Source organism: Leptidea sinapis, chromosome 14 (assembly GCF_905404315.1).
Source record: "Leptidea sinapis chromosome 14, ilLepSina1.1, whole genome shotgun sequence".
Taxonomy (NCBI): Eukaryota; Metazoa; Arthropoda; class Insecta; order Lepidoptera; family Pieridae; genus Leptidea; species Leptidea sinapis.
This window is the reverse complement of record NC_066278.1, coordinates 8,551,881-8,576,482: the sequence shown is the minus strand read 5'-3', so window position 1 is coordinate 8,576,482 and position 24,602 is coordinate 8,551,881. Positions and strand designations below refer to the sequence as shown.

Here is a 24,602-nt window from a genome sequence, read left to right as displayed (position 1 = left end):
GGTGGAGCAGTGTGAATGTGTGTCACTTAGAAAGTCATTTCTGCAGTATTACTTTACTTCTATTTTGAATAAAAATAATTGAATTTGTATAATATTTTTGATTCAAAGCTTTTAACAATTGTTTTTGAATATTGCAACTTACGTATTTTATACGATTTCTGGGATCAAGCTGTTAGATTTACTCGACTCAACAGACAAGACCAAGAGGACGTCAAACTTTGTGCTGACAGTTTTATGTATATAAAATTGATTACGTGGTTGAAATAACTTTGAAAAGAGTCGCTTAGATTTAATTTTTAGGCTTGCTAAGCACATAAGTTCTAGGCATATATTTCAACAAGTTCAAAGCATATACTAAACGGAAAACTATAGAACACCGTATTGCCGCGTAATAATTATTTAAATGGTATTCAAGATTGTGTTGTCATGTGACAATATCATGCTCACTTGTGGCGTCTTCTCTTGGAGGCGATGGCTGGTCCGAGAGTTATCCAAATAGCCTTTGATGGCTGGATGATCTTTCTGTATAGATGACTAATAAAATGATTCTGTGTTCGTTATTATTACTAATTAGACTTGATGAGCAAGGATGACATATTAAAACGTATTTATAATAATATTGAGATAATAAAATTTAATTAAATTGATAGTGCACTCAAGTATATACCAGTTTTACCAGTGGGAGGCTCTTTTGCACAGGATGCCGGCTAGATTATAGGTACCACAACGACGCCTATTTCTGCCGTGAAGCAGTAATGTGTAAGCATTACTGTATTTCGGTCGGTTTGTTAAGTCTCGATACTTAATATCTTATGTCTCAAGGTGACGAGCACAGTTGTATTGCCGCTCAGAATTTTTGGGGTTTTTCAAGAATCTTGAGCGACACTGCATTATAATGGGCAGGGCGTCTAAATTACCATCAGCTGAACGTCCTACTCGTCTCGTATCTTATTTTCATTAAATAAAAAGATAGTGTGAATTTGAGCCGTGTGTGGCTTGTAACGAGTGGCGTCGATTGCCACAGCCACAGTCGATGACCCGTCCGCCCTGGCTTGTGCGTCATGCTACCAGTATATAAAACTAATGAGTACATTATTTGTAGTCTTAGTGTAGTGGACTTTAAAATAAAATTAACATTTATCTACTTGTCCCAAATGTATTTATTATATTCATAAGCTGAAGACATTTCGTTGTCATAACACGTTATTACTGGCGCACCCTTCGCCCGCTAAATTCGATATAAACCTCAATTGAGCTTCATTCAAAAGCTTGTATGAAAATGGCATCGCGTCGCCCCGGGCGGCCACTCTCCCTCCATGTTTTAGATTACGTTGTAAACAACTCACTACATTCCGTAGCAAGTGTTTAAAATTGGTCGAGGCCGCGGCCGCCCTGCCGGCTGAAGGGCGCTCTCAGGCCGCTGCCGACATATTGCAAACATATTCTATGCTTGAAATATATTGTAAATCGTGGCGGGCGCGGGGGGAAGGGGGGGTTGTGATCGGTCCCCGCCGGTCGCCCCCGGCTGTCAATAAACCGAATGGACTTTGGAAATTTGCTACATTCGCTCCTTGTTTGCGTTCGTTTTTTCGAGAGAAAACCTTCCCCGTCGCTTCCGATTCTGTTTATCCAAGGTTTTCCATTTCGCCGTAATTGTGTGAGTTGCGAGCTCTATTGTTGCTAAAGCGAATATTTATTTGGGTTCTCGTTTGCTTTTCATTTGCGGGGCCGAAGCGCGCTGCGAGCGGCCGCGGACGTTGTCGCCGATGACATTATCAATAAATTGATCGCGTCTTTGTGTTCTCTATCTCGAGTCCGCGACGCGTTACTATCCGGCCATCGTTACGAACGTTGTTATCTGATCAATATTGGTAATAAGCAATTTGGTCTGCTGAGTGTGTCCAGCAGGGCGTGTGGCGTGTTTTTTTTTAATGAAAATAAGGGACGAGACTAGCAGGTCGTTCAGCTAATGGTAATTGATACGCTCTACCCACTAGAATGCAGTGCCGCCTAGGATTCTTGAAAAACCCAAAAATTTTGAGGGGCATTACAATTGCGCCCGTCACCTTGAGATATAAGATGTTAAGTCTCATTCGCCCAAAAATTTCATTAGCTATGGCGCCCTTCAGACCGAAACACAGTATTGTTTACACATTACTGCTGCTATATAGGCTAAATAGGCGCCGTTGTGGTACCCGTAATCTAGCCAGCATCCTGTGCAAAGGATCCTCCCACTGGTGTGACATGTGGCGTGTGGCGTGTGGCGATGGCGTGACGGTCTCCCCGCCGGCCGGCCGCGGAGGTTACAATCAACATTAGTCACAATATAAGTTGTAAATCTTTGTCGGTGGCATTTTATGTGTACCATAAAAAACGCGAAGTGTGAGGAGAGTGAAGCATAAATTGCGATCGTAAATGTCCGTGTCCCTCGCCCCCTCCACCCCGCGCCCCTCAACCCTCAACCCTCACCCCGCACAACGCACAACGCAACCCTCCACTGATTCATATTCATTGGATTTATGTTTAAAATTGTCCCGAGCATGAATAGTTTTACATTTACAGCGATGGTTGATTGTTACGCACTTATAATGCTAGACGTAAGAATAATATTGTTGTATTTCAAAGTTAGCATAGGTAACGTAAACATGAATAGATTTCTATTACACTAGCGGACCCGACAGACGTTGTCCTGTAAATATGTGTTAAATTTGAAAAATCGGTCCAGCCGTTAGGAGGAGATCACTAACTTACGTAGGAGGATTACATACCTATGGACTGTATTGAGAATCAGTAAACCAATCTCAAATCCACTGGAACACTCTAAAAAAATCATCAAAATCGGTCCAGCTGTTTAGGGAGGTAGTTCAATTGTGAATCTAAACCATCCTCGAATCCACTTTAACACACAAAGAAAATTTCATTCAAACCGGTTCATAGGTGGAGTTCACTGTCAACTCACGTACCTACAGAAGAATTATATATATAAAGATAAACTTAGGTACTATGCGTTATAGAGGCTTTAGGATCAGTTAAACTAAATATTATGACCAAATGTTTCTGTAAAAGATAAATAATAATCAAATCAAAATCAAAATCACGTTATTCATGTAGGTCACGGAAATGACACTTATGAATGTCAAAATAATACTTTTCTTATTGAATTTACCGCTACTTCGTAAAGGGTTGAGCTAATGACAAGAAGTAGCAAGAAACTCATTGCCACTCTTTTATATCAAGATTTACATTTACATCGATTTACAAATCATTTCAATTACAATATAATATGTAAAATGATGCAACAAACATACTCAAACGTCAAATAGTCAATGCCTCACACTAGTAAGTCAAAAAAGAAAATGTAAATTAATACAAAAGTTATTCAGTACAGTAGCTGCATCATCCACACACACCATAAATAAATAATGGTATATTGTGAGCATTTTATAAGCGATTATAAATAATATATATATATAATAACTTTTAAGAATCTGAAACCGAGTCTTCGGCAACAGGATCATACTGCCACCACAACCAGCGCCCGTTCACGAGCATGACGCATGAGGCAGCCATCGTCTCTCTCAACCATATTTTAGGGAAGGGGACGACCCGTCCCATGTCGCCGCCACAAGCAGTAACTATTGTCTATACTGACTATATATGTATAATTATTCATAATTATAAATACTATTGTATTTAATTAAGGGTAATTAAAGCTCTTATCTTTTAGAGCAATTCATACCAAATAAATCAGCTAAGCTTACAAACTTAAACAGTGCCTGGCTATAAGAACGTAATAGGTAGGGGAAAAAGTTTCTTCGCATTACATATGGAAACTCATGACTTTTTATCACAGTTTATTTACATTTAATTACAGTGTATATGTGCCATTGTGTACGATGACTTTTTGCCATCTTGTTGGTGATGACATGATCCAGTTGTTGTAGATGTTTAGGTGATTCTAATTTAAAAACGCGATAATTAGATTTGACAGTTCTGCCTTTATGCTTACCTGACACTGTCTAGAGGATTGTGAAGAGAACGAAAGAGGTGGAAATCTGAATGTTTGAAGACAAGGTTAATCTTTTTAAAAACGGTTCAGTTTCGTTCGTGTTAAGGCTGCAAGCCCAAGAAGTCGCCAAAATATAGCATAATTTAAGCCACGGTTTTTATAGAGCCTATATATTTACAAAAAATAATTACATATTTTTTTTTTTTTTTTATGGAATAGGAGGACAAACGAGCGTACGGGTCACCTGGTGTTAAGTGATCACCGCCGCCCACACTCTCCTGCAACACCAGAGGAATCACAAGAGCGTTGCCGGCCTTTAAGGAAGGTGTACGCGCTTTTCTTGAAGGTACCCATGTCGTATCGTCCCGGAAACACCGCACAAGGAAGCTCATTCCACAGCTTCGTGGTACGAGGAAGAAAGCTCCTTGAAAACCGCACTGTGGAGGACCGCCACACATCCAGATGGTGGGGATGATATCGTAACTTGTGGCGTGTCGTGCGAAGGTGAAATTCGGCGGTAGGAATCAGGTTGAACAGCTCTTCGGAACACTCCCCGTGATAAATGCGGTAGAAGACACACAATGAAGCGACATCTCTACGCAACGCCAAGTGATCCAGCCGTTCACAGAGCACTGGGTCCCCGACAATTCGAGCTGCTCTGCGTTGCACGCGGTCAAATGGATCGAGCTGATACTGGGGTGCGCCAGACCAGAGATGACAGCAATACTCCATGTGAGGCCGGACCTGCGCTTTGTAGAGCGCTAGAATGTGGGCCGGCTTGAAGTATTGCCGTGCTCTATTTATGACGCCCAGTTTCTTTGAAGCCAGTTTGGCTTTGCCCTCCAGATGGCCACGGAATTGGCAATTGCTCGAGATTTCGAGACCCAGTATTCCGATACTAGGCGAGGCTTTAAGGGAAGTGTTCTCGAAGAGCGGTGATACGGCAAATGGGGTTTTTTTAGTGGTAAACGCGCAAACTTGAGTCTTCTGGGGGTTAAATTGGACAAGGTTCAACTTACCCCATTCCGCGACCTTCTCGAGAGAGGACTCGATAGAAGACACAAGTATCACCCGGCACTGGTCGACGTTTTCCCGAGAGAGACCTGCATGGCCCGTGTATACGGCATCACCAGTGCTGTCGTCTGCATAGCAATGCATGTTGGCGGTGTCCAACATATCATTGATATGCAGAAGAAACAGCGTGGGAGATAGCACACAGCCTTGGGGCACTCCAGCGTTCACGGGCTTGGGATTCGAGCAATAACCGTCGATAACGACCTGTATGCTGCGCCCAGTGAGGAAGCTGGAGGTCCACTTGCATAAGCTCTCGGGAAGCCCAAATGATGGAAGTTTTGCGAGGAGCGCCTTGTGCCATACACGATCAAAGGCCTTCGCTATATCCAGACCAACTGCCAGGCCTTCCCCCTTGCTTTCAATAGCCGCCGCCCATCTGTGTGTTAGGTATACCAGAAGATCGCCAGTCGACCGACCATGGCGAAAGCCGTACTGCCGGTCGTTGATCAACTGGTGACCCTCAAGGTATACCAAGAGCTGGCGGTTAATTATGCTCTCCATAATTTTGGAGAGTAGGGAGGTAATAGCAATAGGCCTGTAGTTTGCCGGATCCGAACTGTCTCCTTTTTTTGGGATCGGATGGACAAGGGCTGACTTCCATGAATCAGGGACTACGCCTTTTGAATAAGAGTGCCGGAATAAACGCGTTAGCACCGGCGTCAACTCAGGGGCACACGTTCTAAGCACGATTGGAGAAATGCCATCCGGCCCGCTCGACTTCCTGACGTCCAACGAAAACAGAGCTCGCCTAACAGTTTTCTGTCGGAACTGTACTTCAGGCATGGAGCTCTGACACCGCGGGATGGTCGGCGGTGTTTTTCCGTTGTCGTCAAGAGTCGAGTTGGAGGAAAAAAGAGTGCACAGGAAATCGGCTTTCTCTTTTGCCGTATGGGCCAGGGTGTCATTCCTCATGTGCAACGGCGGCATGGACGGCTGGTTGAAGTTACCAAGAGCAGCTTTCGACAATGACCAGAACTTGCGTGTTCCGGTCAGGTAACCGGAAAGCTGCTCGCCAATTTTGACGACGTGCTTCGATTTCGCACGGGCGATTTGCCGCTTAAAAAATCTGGAGGCACGGTTATATTTCCTCTTCAGAACTTTGCAGTTCGGATCCTTTGAGCCCACCGCCGCAACCCAAGTTCGATACGCCTGTTTTTTGCAGTCAGATGCTGCTTTAACTGACGCATCGAACCAGGGCTGTGATCTGCCACCGATCGGTACTACAGAGCTTGGTATAAAATATCCATGCCCTGCAGTATCACATCGGCTACTGCAACGGCGCAGGCACTAGGATCATCTGAACGGAAACAAACCCTGCCCCAAGGTTAGGATGCAAAAAAGGAACGCATCCTATCCCAATCTGCTGACTTGTAGTGCCAAACGCGGCGGGTTGCTGGTGGTCTGCGACGTTGGCTTCGGATAGGCACTACACTCCTGACCAGGCAATGGTCGGACGTTCCGAGAGGGGCGTCGACAGAGACCTGGTAACCATCGGGATGTGTAGTCAGCAGAAGATCTAATAAGGACGGCATGTGGCTATCCACATCCGGGAGCCGCGTCGGCGACTCAACCAATTGGGACAGACCATACGCCAATGCAAAATTATGCACAGATCGCCCTGCGTAGTCTGTGGTACGTGATCCAAGCCATTCGGCATTGTGCCCGTTGAAATCACCCAAGACTACGATTTCAGCGGAGGGGATCTGAGCAAGCACGTCATCAAATGCCGCTTGAATATAAGAAGAAAATCTGCAGAATATAAGAAGAAAATATTTTTTTATATTTCTATTTTTTATAAACAGCGCGAAAATAAATCACCAAAATAACCCTAACTTTTACAGTTGGAGCCATGCTAATCATTCAATGTAGATAAAAATTGTACGAAAATTTATTAATTGTACACCAATACTATTTTATATGACACAGTTTTGTTAGTTTTGTAAAGAAAATTGTATTATGTTTGTTATTGATTAAAAATGCTTCTAATTCTGCATTAAAACTGTGGCGATCTTGTGCGAGAGAGAACCTAGTTCCGCTTGATTCCTCAAGGCGGTCGATTCCTCGGTCCCCAGCCTTAATAAAGAATCATATTTAGGTACACATTTCATTCAGTGAGCTCGTGTGGCAACCAGGTATATCGAACTTTTTAGTGTTCTTAGTTTTTTTTAAGTGGGTCAAAACTAGTTTGTGGACAATTCCATTTCCAATTCCACATTATGTTGCAACTACTAGTATGGCGATTTTGCTCTATTTGGGGAGGATTTAAGTATCTGTTAACTGAACCTCAAAAAGAAAAAAGCGGAACCCTTACAACCCAAACAAGATATATTTGGACACTCTCTTGGGAATCAAAATGTGTAGGGTATTTTCCATTGGACTAGAACTACGAAATTTGGCAATTAATATAAAATATAATATATAAATATAATTAAAAAAGTAAGGAAAGGTGTGAAAACTATACATTTCTAATTGAATCATAAAAAACAGGGTCTTTATGTAAGACACTCTGGTCAACATTTTGAATTAAGTTAAACAGTGTCATATATCATGGCTATGAAAAGGCTTCATTGGCCATAGCTTAAACATACTTTTAATTATTTTTATGATTAATTGATTGATAGTGGTTGATTTATGCCGAAAAATGAATAAACCCCTTTTCCTTTTTTTAAAAGTGATATCCCTCACTTCTGGGATTAATTATACAAATTTAATTTGAAACCAAAATTTATTTCAATTTTGTAATTTAACTCGAAACACCGACCTCTCGGGTTCGGTCTGAGTGCTCTTACCACTGACCCAATCGTTCGAGTGAGTTCGTAAAGTAAAATCATTGATGAATTTTGGCATAAAAGGCATAAAGGTATTTATTTTCTCAAAATGTCTGATTCCTTTATAATTCTTTTTGATGGACCCGGACTGGACCTGTGACTTATAGAGCGTTAGAATAAGGGCCAGAATGAAGTAGCTTAGTTCAGCAGTTTCTTCGAAATAAGTTTGCTTTGCTCTTAATAGTGATTTTCATTATTATAACACTAGAAAAAAGGGATTGCTTGTAACTAATTCTAGTAGGCTCATAATCATACACAATAACTTTAAGGGTAAATGTATACACTTCTATAGTAAAGTCCCAGCCACTGTTCAGGCATTATCTATAAATAAATTTAAATGTTTTATAAAAAATGGCTCTGTCGTAAATCCTATTACTCCACTGCTGAATATTTAAATGATCGAACAGCCTGGGACTAGATTGTGATTATTTTATAGCAATAGAAATGACTGTACAATATTGTATATTTTTATTGAAAAGAGCGCAAAAAAGAATGCTGGGAGAGTTTCTTGCGCCTCTTCTTCTCTCTCAGAGCGCCATTTGTTTCCGAAGCGGTAGTAGTATCTAGTAGTTATTAGAAATGACATCAAAAATAAAAATAAAAGCCTTTTGCCTCCCAGATAACCGCGTAATTACAAAACTCTTAAAATGCGACTCCAAGATACGACGAATGGGTTTATGACTAAATGTTGAATGCTCATATTCTGAATCTGAAACACGTTCTGTTTAGCAAGCACCGAATATCGAAACCAAAGAGGATGTAAATACTACGTAATAAGAGCGGGGACTGACTAAATAAAAAGTTAATATTTAGTTTAGTATGAAACGTGCAGTGATTGGACATAAGTTTGAAATAGTACTAATTCCAGTATTACGATTGGCGAAGAAGTATAAGTCGGCTAAGTTTGAAAGCGAACAGTTGCTTAAAATGTATAGAATTTCGGCTATCTCCGTGTTTTACAAGATTATAGCCGTCATCTGTCAATCTATCAATGACTGCATGTTTCATACATTCGAGTGAATCGGTTTTTTCTTAGAGTTTCGCTAGGCTGCTCGAAACCTTCACAAGAAAGATCTCGGTAGAATAGTCGCCAGTTACGATACCTAAGGATTCCCTGGAGCACACAATCACCAATTGCGACGTATGGTCTGGTCTGAACAGAACTCATTCTCTCTCATTCAGAACTTTGTTTCTATTAAAATGTTGGAATATAATCTGCAGAGTGACGTTATATTTAACTTATGATAATAAGGGACGAGACGAGCAGGACGTTCAGTTAATGGTAATTGATACGCCCTGCCATTACAATGCAGGAGAGGATTCTTGAAAAACACAAAAGTTCTGAGCGGCAATACAATTGCGCTCGCCATCTTGAGACGTAAGATGTTAATCAGTCTCATTTGCCCAGTAATTTCACTAGCTACGGCGCCCTTCAGACCAAAACACAGTAATTCTTACACATTACTGCTTCACATCATAAATAGGCGCTGTTGTGGTACCCACAATCTAGCCAGCATACTGTGCGAAGGAGTTTAGTTGCCGAAGCTGTTGTTGTACTTTAATTGACAACAAAAAGAATTGCAAAGGAATCCAATTTGAAAAAATATACCTACTGGTAACTGTTCTATGTAGTCCTCATATTATTAATAAATGTTAATTATTATTCCAGTTCAATGTTTGTGGAGCAGCTGAGAGAAGACGTTATTGATGAAGGTATAGAGGCACAACCATCGACGACCCCGGATACACATCTCGCGCTCTGCGAAGCAGCTCTGTCGGTATGTTTCATGATCAGATTTTTTTCCATATTAATTGTTTGCATCTGTGGCGGTGTGTGGTGGATTTCATTTACACCAGGTTGGGCTCTTAAGGTAATTCTATATTTTCTCTTAGATTTATTTTGTATATCAAATTCAGACGAAAACACGAATGTGGGCCCGGGGGCTGAAAAGCACGGAATGCTAGCAACAATCCTGTATCATGTTATATTATTTACATATATTCAAACAAAACAAATCTTCTATATATATATATATATATATATATATATATATATATATATTATTCATTATATATATATCATGAAAATGGTCATTGTTTGAGGCTCAATCACGCCTAAACCACTGATCGTATCGACATGAAACTATCACCATTCGATGAGTTTATCTCCTAGATGGTTTATGGCTACTTATTTTTCGAATTCCAACGTTCCTTTATTAAATTATTTCGTTTTAAAATTCCCCCAGCGAAAAGCGGGCCGGAACGGCTAGTATATTTACAATACTAAGATTACATAAAATTAAAATTATCACTACGGGGACGCGTACCAAGAATACTGGCAGCATTTCCACGTTGGATCGCTAAGCTGATCCGTTAAGCGAAACAGCTGCCAGCGCTTGGGTTGCCAGTAGACCTATTGCGGCGAGAAGATACTACTTTGTACATTCTCCTCGCGTCTGGGCCCCACGGGCTAAGTGATATACATATTAATGTTATAAATAAGCAGCTCACTCAGTAACGATCACTGGTAGCCATTAATGATCGGCTGGCGATCTTTGGGTGTTAATTAAATATAGTAACAGCTTCTGTTACCCAGAACTAAAACAGAGAATTTTGCTAATTGTTAATATTGACGGTAATATAGTATATTTTATATATTGATGGTAACACAACATGTTAAAGGCATAAAAGGCATAAAAGGCATTTATTTTCTCAAAATTGATTCCTTTAGAATTCTTTTTGATGTCATTTCTTATACTACTAGATACTACTACCGCTTCGGAAACAAATGGCGCTCTGAGAGAGAAGAAGCGGCGCAAGAAACTCTCCCAGCATTCTTTTTTTTTGCGCTCTTTTCAATAAAAATATACAATATTGTACAGTTGCTATAAAATAATCACAATCTAGTCCCAGGCTGTCCGATCATTTAGATATTCAGCAGTGGAGTAATAGGATTTACGACAGAGCCATTTTTTTACAAAACATTTAAATTTATTTATAGACAATGCCTGAACAGTGGCTGGGACTTTATTGTAGAAGTGTATACATTTACCCTTAAAGCTATTATGTATCTTATGAAGCCTACTAGAATTAGTTACAAGCAATCCCTTATTTCTAGTGTTATAATAATGAAAATCACTATTAAGAGCAAAAAGGTGACGATTTTTGTGAACATATATTAAATTTTCATAAATGTACTGACAATAAACAGTCATAATATTTATTTCTTTAAATTTTTCTTTGAGAGACTGTCTATAACCAAGCTGATATATAGCACGAACAGCTCTCTTTTGCAGAGCAAACACTATATCAATGTCAGCAGCATGACCCCATAGTAATATACCGTACGTCATGATGCTGTGAAAATAACTAAAGTACACTAATCTAGCGGTCGCAACATTCGTGTACTCTCTAATCTTTCTAACTGCATATGCCGCAGAGCTGAGTCTATCTGCTAGATGGGTAATATGTGGACCCCACTGAAGCTTTTTATCTAACGTGATACCCAGGAAGACCGTAGTGTCCACAAGTTCCAATCTCTGGTCATTTATAAGTACGTTGGTTTGTACCTCCGCTGTGTTTGGTGTAATGAACCGTAAACACTTTGTTTTTTTACTGTTTAAGTGCAGATTATTCGTCTCAAACCAACGCACTATCTTTGAGAGTGCATTGCTTACCTCGTCATCAATATCCGCACGTCGCTTCACTTTAAAAATAAGTGAAGTATCATCAGCAAACAATACAATCTCATGGCTATCATCCACCACAAACGGTAGATCGTTAATATATATAAGAAACAAGAAAGGACCGAGAATAGAACCCTGTGGAACACCTATTCGCACAGGTTTACCCGAAGACCGTTTGCCATTTACATCGACTATCTGAACTCTTTCGCATAAATATGATTTTAACAGATTTAGGGCTCTATTTTACATCTTTCACTCCATAATGCTTTAGTTTTAGGAGTAAAGTTTCATGGTGGACGCAGTCAAATGCTTTTGACAAATCACAAAAAATGCCCAATGCATCCTGTGACTCTTCCCAGGCGTCAAAGATGTGCTCAATGAGTCTAGTACCCGCATTAATTGTTGATAAACCCCTAGTGAAACCAAACTGATTTTTGTTCATTAATTTACAAAAATGCATTTGTAGCTGTTGAAGCAAAAGTTTTTCAAAAATTTTACTAAAAACAGGCAGCACTGAAATAGGTCTGAAATTAGCAGGGTCAAAAGAACTGCCCGATTTAAACAAAGGTATAACTTTGCTGTATTTCATGAGGTCAGGGAACACACCCTCATCTATGCATTCATTAAATATTATTGCTAATTCAGGTGCTATAATGTCAAGTATGTATTTAACAATATTAGTCGAATGGCCCCATAGGTCTTTTGTAGTTTTTAGGTTAATTAATTTGAAGATTTTTATTATATCGCTACCTGTAACATACTTAAATTTCAAGTCAGTAGAAGATACTGGTACGTGTAATTTAAGCATATCATATGCTGCTTTTGGCGAAGCGTTAAGGTTGGTCGTGACAATCGGGATTTCGGAGAAGTATTTATCAAATTCATTTGCAATTTCTATTTCCGAATTTATAACGCGATTATTAATATTTAAACAGATAGAGGTGTTACGGCAATTCGATCTACCAGTTTCATTGTTAATTACACTCCAAGTCGCTTTTACTTTATTATTACTGTTTTTAATTTTATCTGCAATGAAACGTGTTTTCGCTTCATGACAAACTATTTTAAAAAGCTTGGAGTATTTTTTTACATATATTTTAAATTCTTCACTATTATTGTAATGTTTCTCATAATAAAGGTCATATAAGCGTTTACGACTTTTGTGGATACCCATTGTTGCCCAATCATTAAAACTATGTTTGTTGTTTACTGTCACCGTTACTGGAGTAAAAATCCTGTCAAATTCCTCACAGAAGGAATTGAAGACTAAGTTATAGTGAAAATTAGCAGTTTCACCACAGTGTAAAAATGGTATCGTATTTACCAAATTATTTCTAAACCTCTCAAGACGGCTACCCGTAACTGGTATAATCGTCACCTTTTTTGGTCTGACATTGTCCAATCTTGTATTTACTTTTATAAGTTGCCCACTATGGTCGTACTGAAGATTATTAATTATGAGTTTACTAGTAATAGTAACATCTGTAAAAATATTATCTAAACAGGTTGCTGTTGTAGAAGTGATTCTAGTAGGTTCCCAAAATACATTGAACAAATTAAAACTTTGAAATAAATTTTTAAGGCTAGTACAATTGGCCGAAGGTTCAAGCAAGTTTATATTAAAATCTCCACACACTATAATTGACTTGCTAGTTTTGCTAAATTTTGATAGTACCTCCTCCATTCTATGTTGGAATTGTTCATATGATGCAGTGGGGGGGCGGTATACACTTACAATAATAAATTGCTCTAGTTCTATACAAGCTATCTCAATTAGTTGTTCTATAGAGAGATTAACAATATCTCTTCTATTTTTACATTTTAATCTATTATTAATAATAATTAGGGAACCTCCATGTATTGCCCTACTTCTACAAAACGAACTGACTACTTTATGTTCTCTAAAACTAAACTGGAGCTGATGACTCTTACGCCAATGTTCTGTAATTAAGTTATGCTGCATAGTTTCCATTTTTGGTTCTCTCTTTTAATTTTATTGTATTGAATTTCAAATTTATATAGTTTTATAATTATATGTTTAAAAAATTCTAACCAACAAATGTTAAGTGATCACAGCCGTCCACATTCTCTTGTAATATAAGAGGAATCACAGGAGCGTTTCCGGCCCTTTAGGAAAGTGTGCACTCTTTCTCATGTGGTTCTGGCAACACTGCACAAGGAGTTGGATTCCATAGTTATATTTACGTATAAGTAATTTTCTTGATCATCGCACTGTAGAGGAATTCATACGACACACAATGAAGCGACATCTCTACGGAACGATGTTGTCGTTCACCAGATACTACACACCAGATACAAAATCTGTATATGTCGACGTTTAATGTATTATTGTTTTGACTTCAGATATGAACCTGGTATGTTATATGGTGGAGTGAGCAGCCCGCGGCCTGTGACGTCAGAAGGGACTCGCTCCGGCAACACACTGTAAGTGTTGCGGCGGTTATGTTTCATAATAATTGTCATACAGCTGCATGGAGAGTTACAGAGAGATTCTCAGAGAGAGTTTGAATGGTTTGATTATCTTTATAGAAAGTGCGGTGGCTAGTGCGTCCACACTACATCATGAATACGTGGTCGACGCCGGCTCGAATAACTGACCAATCTGTGACCAATTTATAACCTCACATTGATCACTGGATAACATATTATGTAAGCTCTTAACATATTAGCTAGTATAATGCATCTGCCCCTTAAAAAATCAAAATGGTTTTCTATTAGGTCGCGCCAATAAAACAAATTTGTCATGCTTATTAATCATTTTTTTTTTTTTTGCGCCCAAGCAAGGGAATGGGCTACCCTCCGGGATATCGACGGGAGGGAGGTGGTGAATGCTCATGCATACCAACGCAGCCTAAGTCTGCGTTGGTGATGTGGGACTCACGTGAAAACCTAGGTGCCTACCCACTAAACACCACCTGCAGTTGGCTTTGGGCCCTCTAAGCCTACATCGAAGGCGACCTTCTCATGGGGAGAGAGAGGCGCAAGCGGCACTCCCTATGGAGTTTCCGCTGGGATAGCTCATTAATCAGATCTATTCAATATAGATGAGCGTGGTGATGAAGATAGTGTTAGCGCGTTCGACAAAATTGATTACAACATCACCTTCAAACAAACTGTACCATTTTGGTATTACTGATGGACTCAACACTCAAAAATGTTAAATTCTAACGAAAAGAAAATATTCGATCATCCTAAACAATAAAAACAACATTGCACAAACTCAGGGAAATAAAGGATTTTTTACATCACACGTTTATCTCATGTCAAAAGTTCGTATCAAGAGAAACTCTAAAGAGTGGTTTTAACTAAAATAAACAAGAAAACTGTTCTCTTAAACAATCTAGTCCAAAGTTATTTTAAAAGAAAGTATTAATTAATGTGTAAACATTACTATGTTTCGGTCTGAAACATCTTATATCTCAATGTGACGAGCACACTTAGACTTAAAACAAAAGGTGTACCACAAGGAATTATATTGGGTCCACTTCTATTCATAATCTACATAAACGACTTACCTAGCATTACTACTAATAACTGTACTCTTTTTGCTGATGACATCTCTATTGTAATTAAATGTAACAATGAATTGACATATGATATAGAAATTAATAAAACAATAAATGACACAATTGAATGACTTACTGAAAATAACCTGACTGTAAATATAAAAAAAACAATGTATATGCAGTATTATAATAAGAATGGGAAAGGAAAAGATATTAATGTTAATTATCATAATGAGAATATTAAAGAAGCACTACTTGTCAATTTTCTTGGTATTTCTTTAGACAGCAACTTGTCCTTCAAGTCACATGTTGACAAAATTAGCAAAAAAGTTAACCAACATGTATTTGTCCTCAAACGCGTATCAAAAACAATAGGTGAAAAAACAGCGCTAATGGCATATCATGCATTCGTGGTTTCATCTTTAAGATATGGATTGGTCATATGGGGCAACTCGGTGAGCATAGGGCATTTATTTATTGGACAGAAGAAGTGTATCAGGGCGGTTTGTGGAGCCGGCCCCCTAGATTCTTGTCGACCGCTATTTAAAAAATTGAAAATTCTATCGCTGCCATGCCTATACATTTATGAAATAAGCCTATTTGTTCAAAAACATATGTTTGATTTCTATACAAAAAAAAGCCAGAAGGTTTTAAATACAAGGAATCCAAATAAACTCATAATGCCCTTCTGTAGAACTGCATCTTTTAGTAGAAATTGTTTCAGCATGTCTGTGAAAATATATAATAAATTGCCCAATGAATTGAAAGATTTACCGTTCAAAGTTTTTAAAAGAAGACTGCATCAGTGGTTAACAAATAAGTGCTTCTATAGTTTAAATGAATTTTTCAATACAAAATGAATTAGTCTATTTGATAATAATATATGTAAATTAATATACTTTTATGACATTGAATTTGTTAATATTATACATAGGTACTAAATGAATTATTAAGTTATTTACGTCTCATATTATAATATTATATAAGTATTAAAATTTCATTATATAAATATTATTGATATCATTGTGAAATCCGACATGTTTCAATATAACAGTACGATTAGTGTTTAGACAATTTTGTAACATATTTTGCATGTCAATTGACGAAACATATTGGATTATCCATTATATTGTTAACACCTTAAGTACAATGTTTCCTGCAAATAAATTTCATTTCATTTCATTTCACAATTGTAGAGCCACACAGAATTTTTGGGTTTTTTAATAATCCTGAGAGGCACTGCTTTGTAAAAGGGTAGGGCGTATCAATTACCATCCGCTGAACGTCCTGCTCTCGTCTTGTCGTTTAATTAAATAGGTAGGTAAATAAAAAAAAATACACTTGTGTAATATGAAATGAAAATATTTGAAGCTCACAGACGCGTGGTAGTCACAGCTACAGTTGGACTTAATCATAGTTTTTAAGACTTTACGATAAAATCCCTAAACGCTCGTTACTGAAAAACTGAATTATTACACCTACGTACTTATGTACCTTCAATACCTACGTGCTAATCTATTTATTAAACATTCACTACACTTACTTGTAATATCTATATCCAGTGGGAGGCTCCTTCGCACAGGAGGCCGGCTAGATTATGAGAACCACAACGGGCCTTTTTCTGCCGTGAAGCAGTAATGTGTAAAGATTACTGTGTTTCAGTCTGAAGGGCGCCATAGCTAGTGAAATTACTGGGCAAATGAGACTTAACATCTTATGTCTCAAGATGACGAGCGGAATTGTAGTGACGCTCAGAATTTTTGGGTTTTTCAAGAATCCTGAGCGGCACTGCATTGTAATGGGTAGGGCGTATCAATTAGCATCAGGTGAACGTCCTGCTCGTCTCGTCCCTTATTTACATAAAAATAAAAATAAAATCTAATTCGGGTCTTAACTCTATATATACTCGTATCACACCTGGTGATCAATAAAACGGCCTTGTTAAAACTGTAACTTCGATTTATGTTTAAGTTTTATAGTATCATAGTAATTACTATTGGTTAATTCTGTGCATTTTCATAATGTAAACCAAATTATTAGAATTATAAATAACTTTAGCTTTTACTCGCGTCTTCGTCCGCGTGGAATAGTTACTTGGGGCAGCATCTTTTATATCTTAAGATACTTAATTTGCAAATAATACACAAATACTCTGCTGTGGTAAATACATTTTTATAAACTAGTTTTTTTTTTTGTTTTCACATCCTTTCCTAAACCTAAAGGGTTGATACTCCTGGCACGTCACATAAAATGGCGCGTGGGAAAAGAATTTTTTTCTAATATACACTAGCAACTTTAAGCATCTGTTCTCGAGCTTTGTTTATTATCACTGCATATGCTGCTTTCAGGGGAAACTGCACTTTAACTGAAATGGAAAATCGGTCGAAATTTTTGGAATACATAAATATAATCAAACCATTATCTCCTTTTGTCATTCCAGTCTAAGTCCGTGCTAGTAGATATTTTTACTTTTTGTAGTTATTATTCCTTATTATAATTTTGGGTCCCAGATGAATTTGTAGGCGTGTAGCATTACCTTAACATAACCCTGGTGGGTTGAGATCATCAATTAGTGAATCCTTTATCTTTCCGGATTTGAGCTATGAGTATGTTTAAAAGAAAAGTTTTATAAGTGGTTCCTGGATCATCCAAAAACAAACAGACCACATTCACCACTGACAACTTTTTGACTGACTGAGCTCAGACTTTTTTTGTATGAAAATAAGAGACGAGATGAGCAGGACGTTTAGTTGATGGTAATTGATACGCCCTACCCATTACAATGCAGTGCCACTCAGGATTCTGAACTCGTTGCGCTCTACAATTGCACGAGCGCAACGAGTTCACTAAAATACACATGCGCAGGAGAATTATATTATATGGACGGAATTGAGAATCTAAACTAATCTCAAATTCACTGGAACACACAAAAAAATCGGTCCAGCCGTTTAGGAGGAACAACAGACGCACAATATATATATATATATATATATAGACAATAATGGTGTATTTCAGTACCTCACTGCTGAAACTCTTGCACAGCCTGCAACTATATTAATCAAAATATAACAGCGCTCGTCACCTTGAGACATAAGATGTTCAGTCCCATTTGCCCAGTAATTTCACTAGCTTTTCGCCCTTCAGACCGAAACAGAGTAATGTTTACACATTACTGTGTTTCGGTCATGTATGCAACTTGCTTCACGGCAGAAATACGCGCCGTTTTGGTACGCATAATCTAGCCCGGATCCTGTGCAAAGGAGCCAGTGGGGGACAGGTTTGTTCTGGATTCAAATGTGGGTGGGCCACCGTTATTAACTGTCGCTCTATAGAAACAGTATCGAAATCTAGTTCTCCCATTAAATCACTACAAACTTCTCCTATTCTTTGTGTTCTTTTCTTTCCAAAATCAGATAAAGCTATTCTAGTAATAGTAATCACTTGGTCTTCAAACTAGGTTTGCGCGTCATTGTAATTCGGATTCTATTCTTGTAATCTGTAGATACTAAATATCATTCACCATATCATTTTTATACTTTTCCCACAATTTGTTTGGACTTCTCTGCGAACTTCCATCTCCAATTTCATCCCCATGAAGGTCAAAGTTTCAAAAACGCTGGAACGAATGTTTATTAACTTCCTTTCAAGTGCCTTAATACTAAGTTTCAAAGTTTTATCTCTGAAAATGATAAATTCCCATGGAAACTTTCATCCCCTATTTCAACCCTCTCATGCTCTTTTATGTTTTTTCTCAAGTTGGTCTAGTCGATTGGTCGAAAACTCAAAAACACTAGAACAAATATTTACTTATTTCTTATCAAGTGCATATACGTAATGTTTCGTGGTGTCTCTAATCTAAATCTGTCTCAAATTAGGAAAAAAACTTAAGTTTTTTTTAACATAAAAATAAAAAATGCCTAATAGTTTAATATCGAGTGTGGCCCCCTCTCGCTAAAATAACAGCTTGTATTTAAGCATGAGTGTTTCTTGTGGAATACGCTTTCGAGAGAGCTGCACCGATCTTACTCTTTTTTTTGAGAACATCCCAAATGTGCTCTATGGGATTGAGATCGGGACTTCGAGCTGGCCAATCCATAAGGGGTTATTTTTTCAAATCTAACTTCTGCGAAATGTTCCTCTTGTCTTCGCATTACTCACCATATAGTGATATTCTGGCTTCATCCGAGAATAATTATCTACCCTCGAGCGATGCTAAGTCTAGCAACTCTGTACTCGCGGAGTACTACATCCTGACAGTCCATAAGCTGGCTTGCACATCTCTCACTTCCTCTAGAGTGTTTGTGAGATCGACATAAGAACATTTGCGATTTCTCAATGCCTGGTTCACTAGAAAGCAGACCTTTCTTCCAGACCCAGGCCTTTTACTGAGGGAACCAGTCTTTTGATATCGTTGCCAAGTCCTCTGGACAGTTGAACGACTAACATTTAGCATCTGGGACACATAACATTGACTACACCCTTCCTCAAGTAACACTATCAATTTCTCGCTGTTATTGTTTTAACAACCATTTTAAAGACCACTAAGTAATGGTATCAAGACTTAAAAATATCAAGGAAATAACACTTTCTGACAATAATTATCTAAAAATAATTTTAGAGCTAACACGAACTATCAACGATTCGTATATACAGCGTCCGACTATGTCTTAAATTTGAATTTGGAATAAACTTTTTTATACACCACAACACTTCATAAATGTGCCAGTAATATTCTCAAATGATTAAAACCTCTTTTTTTAAATAAAAATTTTTAAAAATTTAAACCGCCCGTTTTTCTTTGCAATTGAGTTTATATTTGAATTTAAGTGGACTTTATATAGCGACTGGTAATTTCTCTGTAGAACAAAATAGATAGATGCGATTAGTGATTGAGAAATTAGGAAGACATCCCTTACATTTGCTGATGCAAAATGACGCGTACCGACGTGGTCGAGGATAATATGGTCTGCTCTTCTGGCTCGATGATGACGAAACAGTGTTAATTACAAGCGTTCTTCTTATACCAATCACTGTCACTCACTGGTGGTACAATTGTCTAAATAATTAATATTAACCCCCTTATTCATAATGGTCCGCTAACTTTAAACAGCCGCTTAGGAGTGTTTTTTCTCATTCTGACATAGGTCAATAGAAGAAGACAGAGTGAGAATTAGCAATGCTTTAAGTTAGCAGACCATAATGAATAAGGGGGTAAGTATTTAAGTAAAATATAAGCGGTATGGCACAATGCGTGTGCGCAATAATTAGTGGGGTTGATTCGACCTTCATTCGCGTTGACCCTCAGACGATAACTGAAGGCATGTCGAAGGACGGGGGGAAAGGTGGTGGAAGCGGGAGAGATACTAAACAAAGAGTTAGCGTTACCAAATATTATATCTAGCTTTACCAGCAAACTTTTGTTTGGTTGTAAATAATTTTCACCTCATTCCTTATTTATTGAACGTCTCACGTATTTTACCACAACTTCGGAAAAGTTGGCCTTTTATTACAAAAAGTGACGAGAAATCACTAAAATTGACATTTATATCGAAAATCATTGACAAATTTCACTCGGAAATTAATTCGTTAATCACTTGTTCCTAGCTGTTCCACTACGTGTTACTCACTCCCCGCTTCCGTTAAGATTACTTCAGTCAGATATGCTTTCATGATTTTATTAGGTTCAAAATTTTAGGCAGAATTTTGTTAGTTAGATAGTTTTTTTTATTTTTTATTTTTCTTATGGAATAGGAAGACAAACGAGCGTACGGGTCACCTGGTGTTAAGTGATCACCGCCGCCCACATTCTCTTGGCCGGCCTTTAAGGAAGGTGTACGCGCTTTTTTTGAAGGTACCCATTTTGTTTAAAACTGATTGCATATTTTTGATGCATGAACTCATTCTACATGGCACAACCTATTTTGTACAAACTAGTAATGTTTATAGATTGGTAGGTAAAGTGAGATATACTCAAACGGTCTCAACTTCGGTGCTCCTGTCCTCATTGGCGTTACTTCTATAAAAAATTGACCAAAATAACAGTACAATGATATTGGCGGATAATATCCTTTCTAAGAGTAATGTTATATCGAAATACAAGCCCGTGTCCATCAGATGTGATTGGTCGTCCATCGGTCATCGTACACATCATACAATAACCACAAATAACGTCGCGTAACGTAACTCGCGCCACCAATCGTGGCCTGATCCCGCTTAACACCCGCGCCGCTCTCGTTACAAATTCTTCAGAGGACTCCAACAATGTACGAATGATGGATCGGGCTGTTTCGGGTGCACTTCGATGGAAAACATTTAAATCTGTTGAAGTAACTGATACCACTGATACTTAAAGACTTTTTCTTCCACTGCTAACTGCGATATTTTCTTGAATATTAAATTTAGACAGAATGAGACTTACTTGAAAGCAACGCTTGAAAAACGAAACTAAAACATAATTGCCGCCAATTTCTGCACGTGAAGCAGTAATGTGTAAACATTATTGTGTTTTGGTCTGAAGGGCGCCGTAGTTAGTAAATTACTGGGCAAATAAGACAACATCGTATGTCTCAACGTGACGAGCGCAATGGTAGTGCTGCTCAGAATTTTCAGCTCAGGGTTTTTCAATAATCCTGAGCGGCACTGCATTTTAATGGTCAGGGCGTATCAATTGCAATCAGCAGAACGACCTGCTCGTCTCGTCCCTTACTGTCATAAAAAAAACTGGTGAACATTTAAACTACATAGAGAACATTTAATTATCTTTTGTTCTACATTTAACATGATTTTGTAAGTGTTTGGAATTTAAATAATTCATTTGAACTATTTTTGATCAAATCGATTAACGGCCGTTTTCAATAACCTATCTATCCTTAGTTTAACTTACGGTTACATTGCTGTTACCGTTTAATGACAAGATCTTATCTATCCATAGTGTGTCCAATATGTTATAGTCCAATGCTATCTGTCAATAGGTTATTGAAATGTAAGTAAGCGTAAAAGGATAGATTTGTCTACGTCTAGTAAGTTAAACTAAGGATATATAGGTTATTGAAAACGGCCGTTAGATCGGTTTTATCCACCGAACGTCATCGCCGAGTTATTTTACAATTTTGGTGATATTTGTCCAATATTTCTATGCGGAGTTAGCATGACTCTACGTTAGTGCGCTCTTTTGTCCCCCTTTTTCCATAAAAAAATAATATTGAAAAATAAAAAGTGTGTGTGTCAGCGCCGACTGGAGTTTACTTCTCTAGAACGATTGTCTTTGAACAGGTAGATAATAAATAAAATCAAGTCCAATGGAGTCGATTATAAACAGACATACAGCAGAAGCTAATAAAAGTATATTAATTAAAAAAAAATCGTCATCATATTATGTAAGGTTAAATAAACGTATTAATGAAAATTCTTAAAGAATATATATATTTTTATTTTATTTACATTATATATCAAATATTTTACATTTAAGTAGATCTTACATAATTATAATTATATTATAAAAATAATAAATTATCATAACTGAAACTACAAAAATAGTTAATAGAAAACAAATCATAATAACTTTAAAAAAATTATAGATATTAATAAAATTAAATAATAGGTTTGGTTGAAATGGTCTATTTGGCGTGAAATGCGCTATATATACTCTCCATATTAAATTAAACATTTAATTATGTGCACAGCTCATATAAATTTGTATGAACTAGATATATTAATAATTCAATATTTAATAAATACAAAGCACACATGTTTATATATACAATACATGTCATATTAATGTATGAATTGTAACTTACTTAGTACCCACGTGCCTATCAGATTTTCCGGCACTATTATTCACACCACTTTCTTCCATAATTTATAGAATTTTCACTTAACTTTATGAATATATAATAATAAATCAATTTCAATAATATAATAAAGCTTCAAAATACAAGAAAGTGAAAGGTGTGCGAGAAATGATGCGCACCAAAAACGTTACTATGCCATTCGATGAGTAGGTTTTCCTTTCCATAATTTTTTCATACCGGGCGCCTTATATGAAAATAGATTCTTAAGGAGTAAACTACAAAAAATAAAACAAATCAAAGATGCAATGTTATTGCTTTCTAGATCTGAATATTTTACGGATATATTTGTCTTAAATAATAATATATATGTTTACAGATTCCGCGCCACATGGAACAAAGGACTTCGTATTACAAATTAAAATAAAGCAAATTATAGAGAATTGTCTCCAGCGTCGCACCGACCCCTCGCGCCCTAGCCCCCTCGTCCCGACATCAGCGAGTGTTAAGTGTTGTGTAAGAAACTAACACAGGCCTTAATTATAACTTGCTGTTAATTAATACGTGAGTTTCAATTAAATTTAACTTTATATTTTTGTCAAATAATAATTTATTATTTGTAGCAGCATAATAAACATATCGAACAATTTCTAATTTTATTTATCTTTTTCCACTGGAGCTATAACTATATGTATATATATACCTATACTAGCGATAACAATATAAACGTCTTCTACAGAAACATTAAGGGTCCATCTTGCAATGTGTCTGTCGTTCTGTACGCTTTATTTACTGACGATAAAGTAGACAGATACAGAAATGTCCACATAATGCCGGGCACATACATGACGAACAGACGGCGAGATAGTGTGCGTGGTGAGGCGACTGAAAGACATGGGAGACCCTCGCTGACTTTTTTTTTATGTAAATAAGGGACGAGACAAGCAGGACGTTCAGCTGATGGTAATTGATACGCCCTGCCCATTACAATGCAGTGCTGCTCAGGATTCTTGAAAAACAAAAAAATTCTGAGCGGCACTAAAATTGCGCTCGTCATCTTAAGACATTCCATTTCCCTTGTAATTTCCCTAGCTACGGCGCCCTTCAGACCGAAACACAATAATGGTTACACATTATTGCTTCACGGCAGAAATAGGTGCCGGCCTCCCATTTAACTATTCTAGCCATAACATATATGTCTTCTACGCAAACATTAGGTAAGTGTCCACCTTGCAATGTGTCTGTCGTTCTATACGCTTCGTTTACTGACATCAAAGTAGGCAAATATGAAATGTCTGTGCCCGGCATTATGCTGGGCACATATATGACGAACAGAGGGCGAGACAGTGTCTGTGGCGTGACGTGGAGGCGACTGAAAGACAAGGGAGACCCTCGCTGACTGTCGTAGTTCGGATTATGTGGACAGGCCTTAAAGATTTTTATAATAAAAATACATCACAAAATAATACATTAGAACACATCAGAGGTAGAATAAATTATATTTCACTGTTATGTAGAACAAACTAGAGTGTCCAACCTAATCTTGAGCAACACCGGACAGTATTATGCGGTATCCAAAGTATGTTCAATCGTGACTCCGTGTAATGCGATTGGACGCGATTCTCCGTAAGACAAAGTGTGTTATATCTCGCGGGGTCCCGTGGGGTCGGCGGGGGGTTGTGTGGGGTTGT

General features: G+C 37.8%; 1 long non-coding RNA gene across 1 annotated transcript; it reads left to right on the top strand.

Annotated features, from left to right (window-relative positions):
- Nucleotides 1–9,577: 9,577 nt before the first annotated feature.
- On the top strand, nt 9,578–23,523 carry LOC126967913 (uncharacterized). The gene is made up of 3 exons (XR_007730092.1): nt 9,578–9,689; nt 13,962–14,042; nt 23,291–23,523. It is a non-coding gene; the product is annotated as an uncharacterized LOC126967913 (long non-coding RNA).
- The last annotated feature ends 1,079 nt before the right edge of the window (nt 23,524–24,602 follow it).